The following is a 6,235-nucleotide window of genomic DNA, read 5'->3' on the forward strand; positions in this document are numbered from 1 at the left end:
AGTGTTAGGGGTGGGAAAGCTGGTGGGTGGGGATTGGACGTTGTGGACAGCGACTCCTACAGGTCGGTTGGTGCGCCTGTACAGCAGAATCAGGAAGCAACGGGGGCAGCGTGAGCCTCCCACGCGTTACTCCTCGCCACTGAGAGATTGCGCTGTTCAGGTGAAAAGATGCGACAGCTGCCTCCTCGTGTACCGGAGGGGACACGTGATGCAAGGCTTCGTCCTCACTGCAGCCGACCAGTGGGAGGCATAGTCTAGCAACGTTCGAGACAGGGGAGGGGAGAATTGAAGGTAGAATTGGCGAGGCGAAATTGGGATGGGAGAAAAATTGAAAAATAAGGAGAAAAATTGGATAAAAAAAACAAACACCTCATCTCCCCATGTTGCACACAAACCTGTTACCTTTGACTAAAGTCATCAGATGTTACATAAATTGGCTCCTTACCCCCAAGGTTTGCGTGTAAAATGTGGATCACATGAGCCAGACGACAGTTCATAGGAATAACCATCATCATATTTACCATCCCCAAAACAGATAGTGCCCCAAAACAAGGGATAAAGGGAAGAAAAATGTTACCTGCTGTTAGGTCATATTAAAGTATGAAGCGAGTAGCAGAGTGAGTAGTGCGCAGTGAGCATCTCCTGGTGACATCCTCTTATATGTGGAGCTCTCACCAGCACACCTGGAGACGCACACAGTCAATAGAGGGCAGTTGCACAATGATGACACACAGTGTGTGTGCGTGTAGATCTATTATCATAAATAAACACCTAGACATTACATCTCCACAGGCCTGATAGACATGCAATAACCAAGGTTGAGTTTAATTTAATTTATTGGACAATCTAAAATCACATACAATACTGGTACACAAAATGTACAGCCATCACATATAATTTTAAACCGGATTGAATTATTGAAATTAGGGATGCTCGATATTGGCTTTTTTACCGATACCGATATACCGATATTGTCCAACTCTTAATTTCCGATACCGATATCAACCGATACCGATATATGCAGGGTTCACCCCCCCCCCCCCCCCCCCCCAAAAACGGAATAATTTCAGGTAATTAACATTACATATCTCTTGTTGTGGAATTAACACAACATTATGCATACTTTTGACAATAAATAAAATCAGAATTTGTTCTTACTTGCTTGCCTGGGTAAATAAAGGTTCTAGAAATGTAAAGATATTTTTATTTTTTAAACCGATACCGATATTTTCACATTGTAATGCCAATATCGGCCGATAATATCGGTAGGCCGATAATATCGGACATCCCTAATTGAAATGCAATAAAACCTTACGGTTTATTTCCATTGTGGACCTCAAAGGGGGGGGGGGGGACAAGATGACGAGTATGCACAAATAAGCCATGCACAAATTCTATTTTCAAGCCTTATAAATATGAATAAAAATAAATTCAATAAAACAAACAAAGTCAACAGCACACCTCCTGCGTATATCTTTCTTTATCCTGAGTGACTAAGCCATTTCTTCAGAGCCTGTTTAAAATGTATATCTGACTCAATACTTTGTATAGACACTGGCAGTTTATTCCACTCACAAGCTGGGTGTCCCTAAAGCACATAAAATAGTTGGACAAGTATGAGGGGACCCTATTGAACATTATTTTATGGGTAAGGCCCAACTTAATTTGAATCACCCGCTTTTCCACTGGGAGCCAGTTGAGTTGATTAAATATAGCTACATCCAGGTGAGTGTGGGTAGGAAGCTTCATCACTACTCTATCCATTTTATTTTTGGCAGTCTGACATTTATTTTTAATTCCCTGGGGTGCACTACTATACCAGAAGGGGGCAGCATAGTCAAATTGAATCAGGGCACCTGATAACATCCTTAGGGTTGAACTATCCAACATCTCAGACTTATGAGCCAGGAATTTGGTTTTATGGCTTATTTTAGCGAGGGCTTTCAAGGCCATAGCCTCCCCTGTGAGATGTTTGTCTAAGGTGCATCCTAAATAAACTAGTGAATCCTTACCTGCAATGACTGACTCTCCTACTTGAATCTTCAACCCTGGGAACTTTCACAGCTTAACTTTGGATCCAAAAAGTATGGCCTCAGTTTTCCCAAGGTGGAGAGACAGCTTATTATCGGCCAGCCAAGTTCCCACACTCTGAAGCTCCTTACATATAGTCTCCTCTACCTCTCCTATGTCTTTGTGAGACACAAGAATAGCAGAATCCTCAGCATAAAGTAATTATAAGAACAACTATGTGTTTACACATAACAGGTATCAATAACTTTTGACATTTCTACAAGAATAGTTATTTTTTTCAGCAATCGGATGGTGAGCACCTTTTTCTGAAAACCCCATATGGCAAGCCAATGAATCCATACATCCTCTGTATGGACTAGGTCTTTAGTTTCTGGTCGTTGGTGTCATTGGGCTGTGATTATCCCAAGTGTCACAATAGGTCATTTTATACAGTGAGGTATACAGAAGTAAAAAAGAAAAAAAGATTGTGTCATTACTTTGAAAGGGCTACTATAGGGACTCATGTGATACATGAATACAATCACGAGATCCACCAGAGTCTCATCTTTACAGGCATACATAATTCATGCAATTTCGAGACTGTTAATGGACCACAGTATGCAGAAATAGGCAAATATATAAATATAAAGAAAATACATACTAGCTTTAAAAATGTAGCCCACTAGAGGCAGTGAAAGATGGCTAATCCACTGGGCTATCTTGAGCGGTTAATGGTGTAATTCAACTCTGTTGAAGAGTACCGTCTGAACTTTCTAAGATATATAGTATTTTAACATGCACAAAAATGAATACATTTTTACATGAATTGATTTAAAAATGCATTTTGATCAGTCAGTGATTGAGGAATGTTGTGCATTTTAGGAATGTATAATGATATATGATTAAATGCTTGAAACACTGAATGCTTGAGACATTAAATTTGCTCTGAAAAGGTATACAGGGTTTCCTGTGTGGTTGGTGAAAAAGACCAATTCTGCACAGTATTAGGCCATTAGTTACAATTCCAACTGTATAATAAATCTTAATTAAAACACAAAGTCCATGCTGAACACTGATGTCTCCCTGGCAAATGAGCTAAATACATTCTATGCATGGTTTGAGGCTGTAAATTACAACAACAGCCTACAGGCCACTGCAATGGCGAGTCGGCGTACAGAGAGGAGGTCCAGTACCTAGCTCAGTGGTGTGCTAATAACAACCTGGCCCTCAACACCAAAAAAGTGGTGGACTTCAGGAGAAATAAAATAGGCACGCACAGCCCCATCCACATCAATGGAGAGGAGGTTGAGCGGGTCTGTAGTTTTAAATTCCTGGGAGTCCACATCTCTGAGGACCTGTCCTGGACCACGAACACCTCGACCCTGGTCAAGAAGGCCCACAAGCGCCTCTTTTTCCTGAGGAAGTTGGCCAAACTCCACCTACCCCCTCCCGTGCTAGCAAACCTTTATCGCTGTACAATTTAGAGCATCCTCACCACCTGCATCTCAGTCTGGTACGGCAACTGCACTGTTAAGGACTGGAAATCACTGCAGAGGGTAGTGAAAATAGCCCAACGCATCACCAAGACCCCACTCCCCCCCCATCTCATCAATCTATGAGAAGCGGTGCTCACGGAGAGCACGGAACATCATCAGAGACTCTTCTCACCCCAACCATGGACTGTTCACCCACCTGCGAGGTACTCGCTCTGGGGCACGCTACCGCAGCCTCCCAGGCAGAACCAAAAAGACCACAAATAGTTTCTTCCCCTCAGCTGTCAGACTTCTGAATCAAAACTCTTAGCCCACTGCACCTCACTGTATACCTGTGTATATAGCCCATAGCTTATGTAGACTTTATTTTAATTATAATTCTTTTTTTTCCTCACCATCGCACATTGTGCTAACCATTGCACTTTACTGTAGGGCCTACAGTTTTATTTATATGTCTTATTGCAACTGACTGTTGATTGTCACATCCTGGTTGGAAGTACACAATCTTGTTGCACTGTCTTGTACTGTGTAATGACAATAAAGTGAATCTAATCTAATCTAGAGCCACTACCGATGGAGACTCAGTGTTCAGGTTAACCGAGCATTAGGTGAGGAGTACCTTTAAGAGAGTGAATATCAGGAAGGCAGCAGGACTGGACGGCATCCCCGGTCGCATCCTAAAAGTCTGTGCCAACCAACTGTCCCCGGTATTCACTGACATATTCAACCTGTCCATAGAACAGTCTGTCATCCCCACCTGTTTGAAAAAGTCCACTATTGTCCCTGTACCAAAAAGATCCACGCCCGCTTTCCTCAACGACTATCGCCCTGTAGCTCTCACCTCCATAGCCATGAAGTGCTTTGAGAAGCTAGTGAAGGGCTACATCTGTTCCTCCCTCCCCAACACCCTGGACCCCCTGCAATTTGCATATCACCCCAACAGGTCCACGGAGGACGCCATAGCCCATGTGCTGCACACGGCAGCATCACACGTGGACAAGAGGGAGGGGAACTATGTGAGAATGCTATTTATTGACTACAGCTCAGCATTCAATACCATTGTCCCCTCCAAGCTCGTAGTCAAGCTCAGAGACCTGGGCTTGAACTACGACATCTGCCAGTCGGTCTTGGACTTCCTGACAAGAATACCCCCAAGTGGTGAGAGCAGGTAACTGCACCTCCTCATCCATCACTCTCAACACAGGGCCCCCCAGGGCTGTGTTCTGAGCCCCCTCCTCTACTCTCTTTACACACATGACTGTGTGGCAAAGCACATCAGGAACACAATCATCAAGTTTGCTGACGACACAGCTATGGTGGGCCTGATCTCTGCAAACAACGAGAGGGCCTACCTGGGAGAGGTAGAGAACCTGACGCTGTTTGATTGATTGATTGATTGAAAAGTTTATTAACAGATTGCAGAATGGGTACAGTACAGTACAGCTCAATACATACAATTGTTAAGGGGATGCAGACCAGAGAAAGACTTTTGTCTTGTTTACATCAGGGTCCCCCATTTTCAATTCATCATAACATATATGACATACATGACATACAGATAGACAGTACTGCTACATCTATACATTTATGACATATCAGATTTGCAAATACAGTACTGTTTGTGATACAAAAGTGTCCAGAAAAAGAGTGTATATACATTTGACGTAGAAACTGTACATTGGAGGAGGTTGTGTGGGTTGGGTGGGTGGGTGGGTGGGTGGGTGGGGGCTGTACATTGGAGGTGTGGGGGGGGGGGGGGGGGGGGTTGGGTAGGGGGGGACACACTGTACACTGTACATTGAAATACTGACAAAGCCATACTTGGTCATTTACTGTACAACTGGGTTAGGACATTTGTAGGGGCCAGTTTAGAATTGCAGTCTCCCGTAGGTGTTTTTTGAGAGTGTTTTTGAAAGTGGGTAGTGATTCACATTCCTTTACAGCTTTGGGTAGGGCGTTCCACATTGATGTGGCATAATTGCGAAACGTGTTTAGTCCCTTGTTTGAGCCGAATCTGGGTTTAACATGATTTGTGGAGCTCCCTCTGGTGTTGTGATCGTGGTATTCACTGACCTTTGGGAAGTATTTTGACATGTACATGGGTACCTTGGTCGCTGTGTTGCCGGGAGAACAGCCTCTCCCTGAACGTCAGCAAAACAAAAGAGATGATTGTGGATTTTAGGAGGTGGGGGGCTAGGGACTACAGCCCCCTCAGCATCGACGGGGCACCGGAGTACCTCGCAGTCCACATATCCGAGGACTTGACATGGACCACACACATTGACCGTGTAATAAAGAAGGCATGGCAGCACCTCTATTTCCTTAGGAGCCTAAGGAAGTTCAAAGTGTGTCAGAAGATCCTTAAGAACGTCTACTCATGCACAATAGAGAGCATCCTGACTGGTAACATCACCTCCTGGTTTGGGAATAGCACCGCACACGACCGCAGCAGACGTGGCCCGATCAGCTGAATGCACAATTGGGAGGTGGGCTTCCCACTCTCCAGGACATTTATACCAAGCATTGCAGGTCCAAGGCTAAGAGAATAACCAAAGACTCTAGTCACCCAAACAACTGCCTCTTTGCACTGCTGCGGTCAGGCAAGCGCTACCGGAGTCTCATGGCCAGTACAGAGAGACTCAGAAGGAGCTTCTATCCCCAGGCCATCAGGATGCTCAATGACTCTATGTAACATCATCAACCCATCTATCTACACTCATTGCACACACATC

This window comes from Notolepis coatsorum (genome assembly GCF_963971535.1).
Source record: "Notolepis coatsorum genome assembly, chromosome: 5".
Taxonomy (NCBI): domain Eukaryota; kingdom Metazoa; phylum Chordata; class Actinopteri; order Aulopiformes; family Paralepididae; genus Notolepis; species Notolepis coatsorum.